The sequence below is a fragment of the Diabrotica undecimpunctata genome, chromosome 10 (genome assembly GCF_040954645.1).
Source record: "Diabrotica undecimpunctata isolate CICGRU chromosome 10, icDiaUnde3, whole genome shotgun sequence".
In the NCBI taxonomy this organism is placed as follows: domain Eukaryota; kingdom Metazoa; phylum Arthropoda; class Insecta; order Coleoptera; family Chrysomelidae; genus Diabrotica; species Diabrotica undecimpunctata.
Genome location: NC_092812.1, coordinates 15,460,669 through 15,478,147, shown reverse-complemented (window position 1 = coordinate 15,478,147; position 17,479 = coordinate 15,460,669). Strand labels below are relative to the sequence as shown.

Here is a 17,479-nt window from a genome sequence, read left to right as displayed (position 1 = left end):
CGTGTCTAAATATGTGTCCAAGATAAGACGTTTTACGCTTCTTGACAATTTCTGTGAGTTCACGTTCTCTATTCATACGCCTTAAAACTTCTTCATTTCTAACGCGGTCGGTCCATGGAATTTTCAGCATACGACGAAATACCCACATCTCAAAGCTCTCTAAACGTCGTAACGAGCTGACTGTTAACGTCCAAACTTCCACGCCATGTAATAGTACACTATATACATAACACTTTATCATGCGGTATCGTAGGGACAAATCAAGATTACGGGTAGTGAGTAAATGTCGCATCTTTAAGAAGGTGTTTCTTGCCTTTTCTATTCTACATTTAACCTCTTGTTCTTGGTCTGGTTTCATGTATCCAACAGCCTAGATACTTAAACTTTTTCATTTGTTCAACTAGATTGTTGTTGACTAGTATGTTTATAACTGATGTGTGTTTTTTTGAAATTAACATTGTTTTGGTTTTTTTTACATTCACCTTAAGGCCGTATATTTCTCCTTCTCGCACTACTTTGGTTAACAGAATTTGTAGTTCTTCTTCACTGCCAGCAATCAGTACTATATCATCGGCATACCTGATATTGTTCACGATTTTTCCATTGACTTTTATTCCTTCTTGTGCTTCATCTAGAGCATATGTAAAGATGTCCTCTGAGTACAAGTTGAATAATAATGGTGATAGTATACAACCTTGTCTAACTCCTCTTTGGATGTTTATGGTTTCAGTATCACCCAATTCAGTTCTGACAGAGCCGTTTTGGTTCCAGTAGAGTTCACGTATTGTATTAATGTCTTTTGGATCCAGATTCTTTTTTTGCAAGCATTCTATTAGCTGATCGTGTTTGACTTTGTCAAAAGCCTTTTCATAATCTATAAAGCACAAGTAGACATATTTTTGTTGATCCCATGACACTTTTGCATGAGAACAATGAAACTGAACAAAGCTTCTCGAGTTCCCATACCGTTTCGAAAGCCAAATTGTTCCGGACCCATATCTTCTTCGCATTTTTTTGTAAATTCTGTTATGAATAATTTTTAGAAATAGCTTCAGAATATGGGGCATGAGACTTATTAATCGAAAGTCGTTACATTTTTTTGCGTAGTTTGATTTGGGTATAGGCACAAACGTAGACGTTAACCAATCTTGTGGAATTGTACCAGTCTTGTATAGACTGTTAAAGAGTCTTGATAATAGTTCTAAATTGTCTTCTTCCAAAAGTTGTATAATTTCACTATGAACGTAGTCAGGTCCAGAGGCTTTTCCGGTTTTCATATTTTTTAAGGCGTATTTTATTTCTGATGTTAAGATGGGCAAGTCGTTATTTTCGATGTTTGTTTGTCTATCAATATTTATTGTTCTATCGTCTGAGAATAGATTTTGTATGTATGTTCGCCATTCAACGCTTATTTCTTCTATTGTGGTCAAGACTCTATCATCCGTGCTTGTAATTGTGCCACACTGCCTAGCGTTTCTGATCCCACACATTTCTTTAATTTTCTTAAGGAGAAGTCTATCATCATGTTTATTCTGCAGGTCTTCTATCTCTTCGCAAGTTTCTGCAAGCCACTGGGCTTTTGCTTCCACTATCTTTTTTCTTATTAGTCTTTGTATTTCTTTATATTTATTCCAGTCCTTGTTCTTGTGTTGTCGTCTCACATTCATCATTTCTAATATTTCATTAGTTATCCATGGTTTCTTGCCTCTTTGAGTCGTGTATTTAAGGTGGTCTTCAGCTTTTAGAAATACAGTCTTAAGTTCTTTCCATATTTGGTTTAAGTCGTCGGCTTCTTCTGGTACATCATTTTCCTTTTGTCTGTTTTTAAGTTCTCGACATTCGTGGTTAAGTTCTTGTGATATCTTCTGTCTTGAAAGATCATATACTTGGTAAAATGGATGAAATATGGTTTTCCTGTGATGGTTGCCCGAGTCAGAACAAAAACTACATCTTTATCCACTTTTCATATATCCTGGTGCATGTACTGAAATTATCACCAGAGATAACCCACGTATACCCAATACGAGGACATTCATACCTTGCGATAGTGACTTTAGTCTCATTTCTCGTGCAAACATCTCGTGCAATTGTTGATGTTCCAGAAGAATGGAATGATCTTATTCGGCAGTCAAGGTCTAAACCTTCTCCATTTAAAGTGGTTAATGCTGGGAAAGAAACTAATTGGTTTCTTATGGACGAAAGTTTTAAGGATTTATTTTTAAAGAATCCAAAACCAAAAATTTCATTGACCAGCATTCAACCAGCAAGAGTGTACCGAATATCTGAGAAATATCCTGAACAAGTTTTAATACGTCATAGTTATCACTACCCATGGACGTTCCACACCATTACTGGAAAAACAACACCAAATCAAATAACTCTGATACCAAATAAAGCTAAAAATAAAATAAGCCAACCAGTGGCGGATCCAAGGGGGGATCACGGGGGTCATGATCCCCCAAACGAAATTAAAGATCCATCAAATATTCCTAAAAAAAAAATAATTTAAAACCCATCAACCCTATAAGCAGGAAGACAAGAGTTGAAATGATTCAAACTCATTTATTCTAGGGGTAAGTGTAGAATTATGCGGAACCCTTTTTACATTGCTCTTTAAAAAAATCAACAATTCTGAATACAATAATACCTCAACTAACGCTACCCCGATTTTTGCGAATTCAGAGTTATGCGATTTTCAAATTATGTCAATTTGTCATTTGAGTGCCAGAGAATTGTTCGATTATTATCGATGAGATAGAATTACCGCCCACACATTATTGCTCATTCAATGTACATTTTTATTTTGTATTAGGTATTTTTTATCTTCAGTTTTGTCTACGAATTGGTTGTTTGTAATTTGAATATATATTATAATAATTGTTGAAACTGTGTGCTACATTTTATAATTTATCTATAATAAACATCAAAGTGAATATTGTTGTTCCATTAGCTCTGTCTGATACGTTAGTGAATACAAATAAAGGAACTGGGCGCTGCTGTCCAAGGTATTTATGAAACTCGTTTCGTTGAAAGGCATGAAGGTCATCTTCAGTTCCAGGGCGAATCAATCATCAATATATACAACGCTCTTGAAACAATTTCTACGTGGAAGGACAGTAAAATGTCAGCTAATGCAATTTCATTAATGCAAACTATTAGGAGCCTAGAATTTATCATTTCAGTGATTTGTCTTAGTGATGTTTAAGGTACAACTGTATCACTTAGTCGTCTTCTTCGGTCACCAAAATTAGATTTGAAGAAGGCTACTGAGGCCGTAGAAGACACTAAATGCATTCTTCAAAATAAAAATCAAATGCTGAATCTGTTTTTAGCAAACTTTACTATGAAGTAAAGAAAATAGCTGAACAACTAGACATTGAATTGAAGATGCCTCGTGTATTTTCTCGTCAAACCTGTCGTCAAAACCAACCTGCTAAGGCTTGCGAAGAATATTTCCGAAGATCTATTTATTTACCCCTTTTAGACAATATCTTAACTGATTTAGAAGAACGACTTTCACCGAAAGGTATGAATCTATTTAATCTTAATAAAACATTAAAAAAAATTGTTGACACCTTCCAGGATATTATTGGACCATCTAGTGCAAAGTAATGGAAAACTTCCCGATTCTATTTTAGAAGTATTAGAAAACTGCGATATTCATATGTATCTAAATATCAGAATATTTCTGCAAATATTAATTACACTGCCAGTCAGTGCAGCAAGAGCAGAGCGTAGTTTTTCTACGCTTAAGCGTCTAAAAACTTGGGTTAGAAATAGAACTTCCGAGGAAAGGTTAACTGGTTTAGCAGTCATCAATGTGCATCCTAAAATGTCTCTAGATGTTGATGCAATTATAGAGCGATTTGCTAAATCGGATAGGTGAAAAGAATACATCTTATAAAGTTATATAATATTTACTTATCTTATTCTTATAGTATTTTTAATCGCTAACTCGTTGCCGGCTCTTGCTAAAAATTCGTGAGCAAAATTTCAATACCGAGTAAAAATATATATTTCACTCACTTGTAGCCTAATATGGCTAATTATAGAAATAACTATTCTTAAATTATATTATGTTTTTTGTTGAACAAATTAATTTAAATTATATGTTGTTTACAATTCTTCTTAAGGTTCCTTCTTCATTACGGAAAGGTGGCTATAGCTACAGCAAATTGCTCTCTATCTTGAGCTGTTCTTAGTATCGAATGTGTGTCCATGCCTGTCCAGTCTCTTACATTCTTCAGCCAGGAGCATTTTCTTCTTTCTGGACCTGTTTTTCCTTCTACTTTTACTTCCATTATGAGTCGTAGAAAGTTATATTTTTCTCCTGTGTAAATATGTCCTAGATAACTCGTTTTTCTATTGTTGACAATATTTAGGAGTTCTCTCTCAGTCCTCATTCTTCTCATCAACTCGTTGTTGGTCACATGCTCTGTCCAAGAAATCTTCAGCATCCTTCTAAAAACTCACATTTCAATGGCTTCTATACGCCTCATACTTGTAATTCCGAGAGTCCATGTTTCCACTCCGTATAGCAATAAGGCATAAATTAATGGTTTCACAAATTGATATCGAATATCCAACGATAAGGTAGAGTTTATTAGGAATATTTAATACATTCATTATTTATACTAACATTGAGTTATTGCATTTAAATTACTTAACTTTGGTTTATACTTATTTATCCTTGGTTTGTTCTTGATTTTGTAGCGTAGCATAGGTGGGTTTAAATTAATTGTCTTTAAAATACCTAGTTTAAATTGACAGTCTTTGATTTTTCAGTATTTATATTTTAATAATTTCCCTTTGGTTTAATAGTCTTGTACACTTGATTTTACTGTCATAGAGTATGTGTGTATTGAGAAAATTGTTCCCTTACATGAGGCACAAATCATATCAATCGTAAAGGTGCAAAAATCTAAATCCTATATCAAAATCACCCTCAAGACCCCACCTCACCCAGACAAAAATTTCTTTGATCAGCCTCTGAAAGGTCCAAAAATCTAAATCCTTTATCAAGATCACCCTCAAGACCTATGACTCCTCCTCCCACCGACAAAAAAAATTCTGGATCCGCCACTGAAATCAACCAAATTTTCGCGATCTAATGGAGTTAACTAAATATCTCAAGAATCCTCTTAATAAAGAATTTTAACTTAATCTAAAACCAGAATCCGGGGAAACCAAGGACCATACTCCAGACATCATAGATTTTTTTTGGTATTTCTACGAGGATATTATATATGTTCATTTCCCAACATATTTTGCTAAGTTTCTACCGATTTTTGTTTAAAACTATGGAACCAGAACCCAATAACATACAAAATCACGCATTAGCTACAAAGGACCAAACCACTTCCTCACAAATAAACAATGAATTACAAATTTTGAATCAACCAAAAATATCCCAAGATAATTCCTTAGTAATTGAAAGCGATAGAAAAACCACTGAAATTACTCCTGCAACTAAAAGACAAAGATCCTCTCCTGAAATTCTTGAAAATGACCAACTTCCTTCCGATACTCAAAAACCTAAGAAAAAGAATAAAACCCAAGAAGATATTCCAATTATTCTAAATCAAATTAAAGAAAAAATTGAAAATAGAAACCCTTCCTTTACACTTACTTTTCATGAAATATGTGATTTTCTGGCAAATTCCCTTCACTCAAAACATCCTGAACGCATTGTTAAAAATTATTCAAATGAAAGCCAAGAAATAAAAGAAATTTTAAACTTTATATATTCTCAAATACAAAATAAAACTTTAAAAAACAATATCACCAGATTGAAGAAGAAACTGCTTCTCAACAGTCCTTCTTCTACTGATGAAACTGACTAAGAATCAAGTTCTCAACAATAAATAGTTAACACATAAAGAGTTAATGGCCAGCACAGTCATATTACAGTGGAACCCCAAGGAGGCTGCTCCGATGTGTACCAAGTGCAACAATCAGTTGTCAGTGAAACTTATAATTGTTGAGTGTCCAGTGTACCAGAACGAAAGAATCGCGTGTGCCCTTAGTGATAATTTAAAAAATATACTAACGTCAAATTTACAGTCTTTATTAAGTTATCTTAAAATGACTAAACTATATACCAGATTGTAAAAAATATTTTTTTTTATGTAACAATATGTACCTATCTTACTGTTTGTGTATGTCCACCGCTAATAAACCTTAGTGGTTGATGCGGCTATATTTGTTTAAATAAAAAAAAATATTTTAGGAGATATCAGAACGCGTATACTGAAACTGGAGCATTGTAAGATACACATAATGTGCTTTAAGGCCAGACCCATCCTTAATAACTAATAAAGATTGGTTTTTAAGTGGAAATAAAATAAATTCATAACATTTTGATTAAAAAAATTATTATATTTATAGTTTCAATGAAAAAAAAATACTACAACTCCTTATTCAACTTCTTCGCAAGGGGTAGTTTTTATAGGTGTAGAAATTATGTGGTAAGAAATTAAAACAGTGAAAAAATCTAAATTTAATGCCACTGTGTAAATAAATAGTTCCAAATTGCTTGAATTTACAGTTTCTATGATTTTTTTCTAATAGGGGTCGTTTTCACCCCTAAAAAATAAAAAGTAACCAACTACTGAGTCGAATTTTGTAGTGGAGGGTAAGTATAACCTAAATCCAATTTTCCATGTAAATCAGTGGATACAAGGTATGCAATAAATTTTTTTAATTATAACTAATCTAGGGGTTGATATTTATGGGTTAAGTGTGATAAAATCTTAAATTATGTTGTTTAATGTTAATTGACATTCATTCACTTCAATTAAAGATGATTTGAATCAATTACCCGCTTTAATTTATAATTATACGATTTTTTTCTAGTAGGGGTAGTTTTCACCCCTAAAAAATAAAAAGCAACCAACGGCACAAGTCAATAAGTGAAGTTGAGGGTAAGTAAAACCTGAATCCAAATCTTCATGCAATTCGGTGGTGACACGGATCAATTTTGTGTAATAAAGGTCAATTCGAAAAATACGTATTCGATAATAAAATTAATGTAGTTTTGCTTTCAGAGACCTGGTTAAACGAATCTTTACATTTTTTTATTAATAATTTTAATATATTTAAACATTACCATATTTTTATGATTATGGAGGAGTTGCTTAAATAAAATAGTTTACTTTTTTCCTAAGCCTAAATTTCCACCAATAAAGCAGTGGCGACCCGTGAGGTAGTGCCATAGAGCCATGGCACTAACTTGCTAACTATGCAGAAACATATAATTTTTTTTATCTTTAAAACATCTTAATGCCTGTTAATTATTTTGTGTGCATTTCTTTTTATCTTCATAAATTATATGAAATCTGGCAACTGATTATTAATTATTATATTAATTAATAATAATTAAACTAATAAATTATTTCTAATTTATTTATTGACAATGAATCAAATTAATATCTTAAAAAACTCTTTTGGTGGTTTTTCGTTAAACCCAAAAAACTACAAATTAAAAGTCGGTCGGGCTTTAACCGATTTAAAAATTGAAAAACAAAGTGAAAGTGGACAAAAACTTCGCTGTCGTAAGTTTAATAAAACTATGTATGATAAAAATAGCTGGTTGTGTGGTTGCGAACGAACTTTATGTTCAATACATACTAGTTACTGGTTTAAGTTCAATACACAATTCACTAGCACAGGAATCTCGAGGATTTTGCGCCTGTTTTCATAATAAAATCGGGATAAAATATGCTACTCGAACGGATTTAGAGCAAGTACTCAATAGGCAACCAGGATGTAGGCAACCAGCGTTTCAAATTTTACGAAATCTTAAATGGAACTAAAAAAGACGTGGTAAAAGTATCTAATATTTATTAGAATATACAATATGTTCAATATAATCAACAAGTGCCTAATACGTATACATAATGCAGACAAGATAAACAAATTAAAATATGGTAACAAGATATAAGTAAAAATATGACAGAAAAATGTTAAAATTTAATTGAAATCAAAATATGTAATTTATTTTTTATTTATTGATTAAAATAGCTTTTTTAATTATAATAAAGGAGTAAAAATTAGTTTTCCTTCACTGCTACCATCTACCTGTCAAAGGTTATAATGACGTATATAGCAAGGCAATTTCCATGACAGTTAAAAGTGGATTTGAATTAAAGTGAGGTTTACACTAAAAAGAGTAGGATAGTTTGTATTTATATCAAATTGCTTTTTATGAATTTGATTTTATTTTTTACTTTTAGTTTATAGTTTGTATTGTTAAAAAATTACTATTATAGTTATTGATATAGAATTTCACTAGCTTCAAAATAAAATTGCTTCCCTATCTTCGACCCGTGTAAACCGAGCTTAAAGAAGAATATTAAAGGCCTGGTATAGTGGGAGCTATTTTATACCACGCCTATTGCGGTTAATTGTCTCTTCTAATTTACCTAGAAATCATGATTCACTACACAATCGAGTCATTTAAATATAGCAAAGGGGATTAAAACCATTTTGAGTATGAGTATAAGAAAACTGTGAATGTAGCTTCTCAGACTTTGTATACTTTCATCGAATTGACAGTTCGATAACGTGATTAGTGCAGTAAACTGACAGCGACAGCATCGACTGCTAGATCCGAGCGAGACGACCGCACCTATCATTGTGCTTCGATTTTGTGAATAATCGTTATGATAAACATCTCATATAATTTATTTTGGTAAGTTTTTCTGTTATCTATTGATAACTAATGTCATCACTCTAATCTTTTTGGCTCAATTACGTAAGTTGAAAATTGTATATTTATTTTTATCTGGTGTTAACACTTAGCTGTACATTCATTTGCTCTAATTTTATCTCATTTTTCTTTAGTAGTGTAAATATAAAATAAATTTCTAAATTTACCGTTTATTCTGCGACATTTAACTTTTATATAAATATTTTGATTAGACTGGGGATTAAAGACATTTGTTTAATAGTAAAATGAATCATTAAAATACATTAATTACATAGGTTGGTTTACCCACCTATGTAACATGTTTATTAAAAGACTGACTGTCCTAAATAACAAAAATCCGTTATTTGTGGTTCAAGCTCAATATTTCTTACACAGTTCTTCCAGTGCAGCTATAAGGTTATATTATTAAGTATCATGATTAATTTTGACATCCTCAATATGTACAAGGAATGAAGTCATATTTATTTTTGTTAACTTATGTTTATTTCACCATCTAAGTATATCCTTCCTCTCGATTATGGACTACCTTATTGAAACTTATTTTAAATTCAGATTAGACTTTATTGTACTTTATACAGGTTGTACCCAATGCATCTAAATAGTCTTCATGTGTCAGTAACCCTTAAATACCCAAATAATAGGTGGCTGACCAGTAATTGAATAGTTAAAGCACAATGCATGATAATCTAGTTAAATAATAGTGTATACTATACATTATCCATAACATTGTTACAGATTTTTGACTACTCCTACATATCTTTAATGGTAAAATGTATTTAACAATATAATCTTAATGTATTTAAAAAAAAATCTTGTTATATTTTGTTTTTATATTTTTTCTATTTTATTTATGAATTCATTATATTATTTTTTATCACACCTAGTCATTTGTCAGCAAGCTTTGTAATATATTTTTTTATATATAATTCCTACCATTTTTTTAATGAAAACAGTACAAGCATTAATTGCTCATATTTTTCTGGTTATGTTTTCCACATATATGATAGATTTTGTTATTTTGGTAATGAGTACCTTTGTTTCTTAATTTAAACACTTACTCGTAACATATTTTATTCATTTGGCTGATATAGTCATTGTACAGTTTGCCCTGCGTACATAAGATTATGATCTATAAAACATGAGAAATTTTTATTTTCCCATCTCTCATCCCATTGGTTTCTTATCCTAGGTTCCACCCCTTTCATTTTTCCACACTTATCAAACCAGTAAATAATGGTTTTAATTACCCTGCTTGTCTTACATATTTTGTTATGGGAATATATTTCTGTAGAGTAGTTTCTGTACGTTCGATAGTTTTTTCGGGTACCATTTATTTTTTGATATATACCATCCAGCCATTTACTGACTCATAGCCATTCAACCGATCATCTGTCAAATCTTCCAACTTCTCATCTATTTACTTGGATTTGCAAGTTTGATGGTTTTCTTAGGATGCCATCCATTGTCTGGACAAGTGGATAGTTTTAATACACTTTTCACTGAATTGCTTCTATCCCACATAAAAACGTTTACATTGCTTTATTAACATGTGCTGCAAAGTTATTCGTTCTGTGCAGCGTGCAGCTGGCAGGAGGGGAAATATGTCATATTTAAAGTGCTCATATCGGCCAAATTTGTTATCACAGTAAGGTTTTTGTAACTCATAATTATTATATGTACATTATAATTATTGCTCAAAACGATAGTAGGCAAAATCATAAAAAGCATCAATGTTTACTGGGGATTGTTTATGATGCCATAAGGTCTAATTTATATAGAAAGAAACTTTTATCTAATGATTACTGTAAATTAAATTCCGCATATTTTTACAATCTATTAACTAGTTTTATAAAATGTTTCTGTAAAATAATAATACTATTACAATAATATATAAATATAATTTATATATTTACAATAGTAAATATGCATTTACAATTGCAAAAGTGAGGTTAGAATTAGGATCTCAAAAAATCATTGAAATAATTAGTAAAACACGTTTTTAGTATAAATAAACTCTGTAATTATATAAATTGGTATAATAAATATAAAATATATAAATTGGTATTATATTGTTAAAAAAATATACATAATAAGCTAGTAAAATGTTTATAATATATAAATCCAACTTATGTGTATCTAAAAATATCCAAATTTAGAACTGTCAAAAAATCTATTTATAATACATAAATACTATGATAATGTTACTTATATATCAATAATTATTATACAGACAATATTTACAATTAATTCCAAATTTTTGATTTAATTTCTGCATATTTATAAATTTTTTCAATAGTATAAACCTTATGGTGATGATATAATAACCTATAGAGGGCGATACTTGTTCAGCTGCAAGCAGCGAATCGACAACTTAAAACAAGAATCATACATATTGTTGTAACCTAAAACCAAAATCATACATATTGTAACTGCACACTAATATTATCGTAGTAAAACTGAAATCAAGAAATTATTTAAGCTCGGACTTACTCGTGATCACTTTCTTCATCAGAGTCAGACAAGTTAAAGCTTAAATAATGTCTGAATTTCATTTTTTGTGAGTCTCCAGCAATTTATAATAAATTGTGGGCTGTGTTCATCCAAAATTGAATGGCCTGGATGGTGGATAGATGGATCAAAAGTGTTGTCTAAATGGTTGCCACTACAATTTTTATTCTCTAATTGTATTTTTAATTGAAAAAATCTACCCTAGGTATAATCCTGTTTATGCCAGAAGATTGGTTTGCAACCCTTCAATTCCATTTTGCACAGAATTTATTATTTAAATTTTTTATTTGCTTGAAGTTTGAAATATTATTAATATCCCTTACTATAGGTACCTATCCAATTTCTATTACTCTATGGTGTACAATCGATCCTCAACAAAATATTTCTTCTACACTTCTACTAATTTTTTGCTAACAATTCTTATATTCCTTTTTCTCAGCTTTTCCTTGGTCTGCCTTTTATATAAAATATCTACATTTTTGTATCTTATGTTCCAACATTTTTTTCTTTGTAATCTTTCTTATTCTCTCTATTGCTGTTAATATGTTTCATTTTTTTTTCTTTCTATGTGCTCCTTTAGCTTCTGACTCATCCCTCTCCATTAGGGTTCAGTGTAATGAGTAATACCAAGCTGCCAGGTCTCATCTCTTGCTGTACTGATCCATAGGTCAACCCAATACACATTATTTTAATATCCATATGTTTAATTTACTATTTTTTACTGAAAATAAGCCACAATGTTACTTTCAAATAAGTTTATTTTGATGTTCCGATTTCCACTCCAGAAATCATTCTAAAAATACAAATTAAAATGTTTTTCAATTACCATAGTGGAAATCCCAACGTCAGAATAAACTTATTTTAAAGTAAGATTGTGGTTTATTGCCAGTAAAAATCGTAAATTGTATGTTCTCTTTCCATTATTTTGGTGTTTCTTTTTCTTCTTGCTTCTTATAGTATTTCCAAAACTGTTCTATTTCCTAGGATGCCCCAGCAATCTCATTTCAGGTTCGATATCATAATCTTTCCAAGCGTTTCTAGTTCCTCCATATCTATTTGACTTGTAATTAATCATCTTTTGAAATTTATTTAATTAGATAAAGTATGAAACCAACTAAATATCTCTGAAACAAAAAAGATGCTATTCATGAAACTTTGCCTGTAAGTACAATGAGACATAACGCACCTGACGCCATATTGTTTGTAACTATTCTACCACAGGTTTCATCAGAAATGTCCTCAACTTATTAAATTTTAATGGATTACACTGTTAATTTTTGCAGATTTTAAAAGAACTTGTTATTCCTAATTGAAACACACCAAGTTTGGTAGAAAAACATTATTAAAACAAGAAATAATTAACTTTACAGTTAAAGAATACGTAAATTTATTTACTAAGACCAATGAGAATGATAATTTAAACAAATCACTTCAAATATTCAAAATGTTTCACCTCCTGACAATGTGCAAGCCTATTAAATTTGTGAGTCACTCTTTCCATGACTTCTCCACATATTAGTTCACATTCATCAATAATTGTTTGTTTCTTATTATATAATAATAATAATTATATATATATATATATATATATATATATATATATATATATATATATAATATATTTTTATTGCTTCTTGAACTTCATTATTCAGCCAACAGGTTTTTATATCAATATTAAATTTTCAAATTCCACATATTTCTTCAGTTTAATTGAGATCTGAAAGACTCTTCGATTCAAATAAAGGCATTTTTAATATCCAATAAACTCTTAAATATACTTTTTTATTATATGCATATATTTTTTATTCAGAAAATATACAAGATTTGCTATAGTGAACTAAAATATATTAAAATAAAATTTTTAAGGTTTATCAAAATTTTATTTACAAATGAAATCCAATTAAAAAATATAAACTAAAAAAGTTGCTTTAAAAATACAGTGTAAAGATGAAAAAGTGTTGATAATAACAACGTTTTCATAACAAGAATGGAATATTACAATGCCATATTCTAAACTCATATTTTTTTGAATATCTAACTTAAATATCAAGTTTTTCTGTTCTTGCCAACTCAGTAATAGCCCCTACCCTCTCATGCTGTGGTTCACCCCAAACCATATATTTCCATAATATGAATCTTCACTAGTCTAGGAAGCCTCTTCGAATGTAAATGTTGCAGTAAATATGGATAATTGATTTCCATAGAAAGTTTTCTAATAAAATGTCTTTATGAAATTGAACTGTTACAGTTATAAAATATGATCACTCACTATCCTGTTTTGTTGTTACAGACCAAGCTTATAATTTTATAGGTGAAATATTGCTCACATGAACTAATTGTTACATACTGAGCTGGTGCTTTAGTTTATTTGTAAAGTGTTAAAAAAAAAGCAAAATAATGTATCACTCTTATAGAAGGGAAAAGGATACCAGAGGGTTAATCATCATCATCATTGGTGCTACAGCCCTATAAAAGAGTCTCAACCTTCCCAAGTCTATTACTCCAGTCAGTTCTATCCATTGCCAACTGTTGCCAGTTTGCTGCGCCTATTTGTCTACCATCCTCATCGACACCATTCCCCCATCTGAGTTTTGGTCTACCCCTACTTCTACTTCCCACAGGTTGTGACATAAGGATTCTTTTAGGAGGGTTGTTCTGCTGTGATCTTGCCAGATGTCCTGCTCATCTTAGTCTTCCTATTTTTATAAAGGATACTACGTCTTTACCACCAAATATATGTTTATATCTGTGATATATCTCGTAGTTGTACCTCCTTCTCCAAACACCATTTTCACAGATGCCACCAAATATTCTTCTCAGGATCCTTCGTTCAAATATAAGCAGTAGATTTTCATCTGCCTTGGAAAACCAGAGAGTTAATGATATAATCATATTTTTTTTTATCAATTGATCAATTTGGAACAATACATACCACTAGTTACATCTGTTTAGATTACTTTTCATTTAATTGTTTTTCTAGTCGTATTTTTTGTTTATGTCCTTAAGTTTTCATGTAGTTCGAGTTGAACAATTTTCATGTTTTATCAAGAATATGTAAGTTATTTCTGTAATATTCAGTTAAAAAGAATGCAAAAATGTGGTCACAAAATAGAAGTAAGCAAATCATAAATAGTTTTAGAATTCCACAATTATTACTGATCTGGCTAGTTCTGTAAATACCTATTTTTTAATGCAACAAAAATTCAGTAAGGCAGTAATACCATTTTGAATTTCTATGTCTTGATAATGGCATTATTATTAACTGTTCTTTAATATGATTAAATGTTGTCCTTGAAATACCTTGTAATTAAGAAAATGGGGGAAATAATTAAAAATAACTACAAAAACGCAGTGAAAGTTTATATAAGTATTATGTTAATTTTACATACTTAACTAATTTTTCCCGAAAATTTGAATGAAATTATATTTAAAATATATACAGTAAGGTCTCGTTTTATGCGGTGGATACGTTTCACAGAAAAGCTCATATAAAAAAGTCTCATAAAAAGACATTACTTGCCTTGAAAAAGTAGGGATACGCTCCGTAGCCTTCTAAACTTACATAAAACTATGACAAAAACAACAAATTTTGCAGAAATTAAAGGAAATAGGCTGCATGATAAATTACTTCGAATATCTGAAAGAAATTCATACAAAAAGTTAAAAAAAATTGTACTCAAAACTTAATTCATTTTATTTTATGGGAAAGTAATAGGTACATATAGTTTTACATTTACATTTTTCATTGTCAGAAGAAACTGTCTCTGCAATAGATATTTGCGGTAAAGCGATGGATTTTCACAAACTTCATTCTCGTTCTGGATAGCTCTTCCTTTTCTGACAATGTAATCAGTAAATAAACTTTGCGATGATAATGCTAGTACTTTTTTATGTAGTTCACGATATCCTGACATGCAGTTCTGCAGCTCACGTTGTAATTTAAAGGCTCTTTCAGAATTGGGGTCATTAATAAGAAAATGATTTTCTAGTTTACTGCAAAGTTCTCGAATTAATTTGGCAGTGAGGAGAGTTAGTTTTTCTTCCTCATCATTATCATCTTCTAGACTCACGACGCTATCTAAAGTTAGATCTAAAGTTTGATCAATTATATCATCATCCACATTCACATGGCATCATCCACAAGCAATTCATGTATATCATCGTGGCTGAAGGCATTAAAACCATCTCCGCCAATTTCATGTACCAAATTAATTATTTCATCTAATAGTGTCTATTTTTGAATGTTTGCATTGCGTGTTACACATGCTGGCCAAACCTTTTTCCAACAGACATTTAAAGTTCTTGGTCTTATTTGAGCGGAAGCAAATGCAGCATGAATCAAACAATCAAAAATAGAAAATTGCTTCCACACGTCTTTTACTGTTAAGGGCTCATTTTCTAGTTTACTCACGATGTTTACTCACGATGTAAGCGGTTTCAACATCCGATCTCCTGATGCATTGCTACAAAGTAATAATGAAATTACTATTTAAATGGGAATAAGCCACAATTAAAGGTTAAAGTACGTTTATTGACGTTTCAATTTCCACTTCGGAAATCTTTAAAATAAACGAAAATAAACGTACTTTAACCTTTAATTGTGGCTTATTCCCATTTAAATAGTAATTACTTTAAAATGCCACAAGAAAATAGCTTCAGAACAATATTAAGTAATAATGATACTCGATATTTACTTGCTTTATGTCCACTTGCAGTTTTTTCATCCTTTGCTATGTAAGTACGGTTAGGCATTTTTTTCCAATACAGTCGTTCATCATCGTTAAATACTTGATCGGCGCAATAGCCCCCATCTTCAATAATTTTGGCTAGCTCTTGTGGAAATATTTTTGTTGCTGCTTGATCTTCTGTATCATTAACTCATAAAACTGAAGAACTTTTTTCTGGATTAAATATCCACTTAAAGGAATTCTTCTTTGAATTAGTTCCTTATTCCAAATTGCGATAGCTCTTCTGTTCTTTGTAAGATGAAAATTGGCGCTTAATTTTGTACCAGAAATTATAGATTTTCTTATAACAACTTCATTCTTCTTAATCGTTCCTATAGTTGATTCGCCTAAATTAAAATGTTTTCCAATTTCCGTAGATCCTTCTCCTTTTCCTAAGCGATCTAAAATTGCAATTTTCGTTTCCAACGAAATTTATTGTCTTTGATGTTTTTTTTTTCTCCATTGGGACAAATAAAATCTTAAAAAAAGAAATAAAAAAAATTAGACTTACGATATTGAGATGGCAAAAACTAATGAAAAATAAAACTTTACGACACTCACTTAAAACGTTTCGATCCAAAAACCGTGCTGCTGCTAAAATTATTTTAAAACAATAACAGGTTATACCTTTTAATGCGAAACTGGCAATGATGTAATAGGTAATAGGGACGTCATGTAACAAGGGAATCCCCGAATTGCAAACGCTCACTTTACTGACATATGGATGTGAGTAGTTAATATTTAATTATAGTAGTTATAATAGAAATTTTTGGATGAAATACAAACCACACAAGTTAATCACAAAATAATTCGCATAGAAAGAGACCTTACTGTACATATATTTTCTGAAGATATAAATTGACAAATTTATTTTACATGTTTTAAGAATCACAGAAGTTATACATATATACATAAATCAACAACATAGGAAAACTACAATAGGTTAAATAAAATAATAAAATTAGGGAAATGTAAAGGATCAAGGAATCACTAATAGGCCAATCAAGTTATAAAATATAAGGGTATAGCCGGATACACAACATGAGATGCTAAATTAAAATCGGTTAATAAACAAAAAAGTTATGAACAACAAAATCGCTGTTTTTGAATATTGTTAATAACATTTTTTATTATTTATTGAACTTTGTTTAAATGTACCTGAGCTTGGGCTAGATCGGTTGAATAGTTTTTGCGAAATTTAATTTTTTTTCTTCAAAAAATTAGCTTATTTCTAAGGCTGGTCTAGATAATTTGACTGAATGGATCTCAATGATAATCAGGGGCTTATTTTATTTGTTAAGACGTATACTAAGTAATAACCTATGAAAAAAAAAGTTTAAAAAATTACATTTATGTACACAAAATGATTTAATAATAAATAGCACTTTTTAGTTTATAAACTTTTATAAACTGGAAAAGGGCACGATCTTGGATGTGACGGCCGGGGTACCCCAGGGATCTGTCTTGGGCCCGACGCTATGGAATCTGGCTAATGACGGGATTATGCACTGTGAATGCGGAGAGGGTACAACCC

General features: G+C 30.6%; 1 protein-coding gene across 4 annotated transcripts in view; it reads left to right on the top strand.

Moving 5' to 3' along the window:
• Nucleotides 1-17,479, top strand: part of Nrg (Neuroglian) — a 114,392-nt gene that overhangs the window by 24,700 nt on the left and 72,213 nt on the right. Inside the window, exon 1 of one of the 4 annotated variants that reach the window (XM_072545830.1) lies at nt 8,383-8,692. The exons of 1 other annotated variant lie outside the window; for it this stretch is intronic. The gene's annotated coding sequence lies outside the window, so the exon portion shown is untranslated. Of the gene's footprint in view, nt 1-8,382; nt 8,693-8,725; nt 8,756-17,479 lie in introns of those variants that run through there. 2 more of the 4 variants (XM_072545833.1, XM_072545832.1) reach the window with 2 other exon arrangements.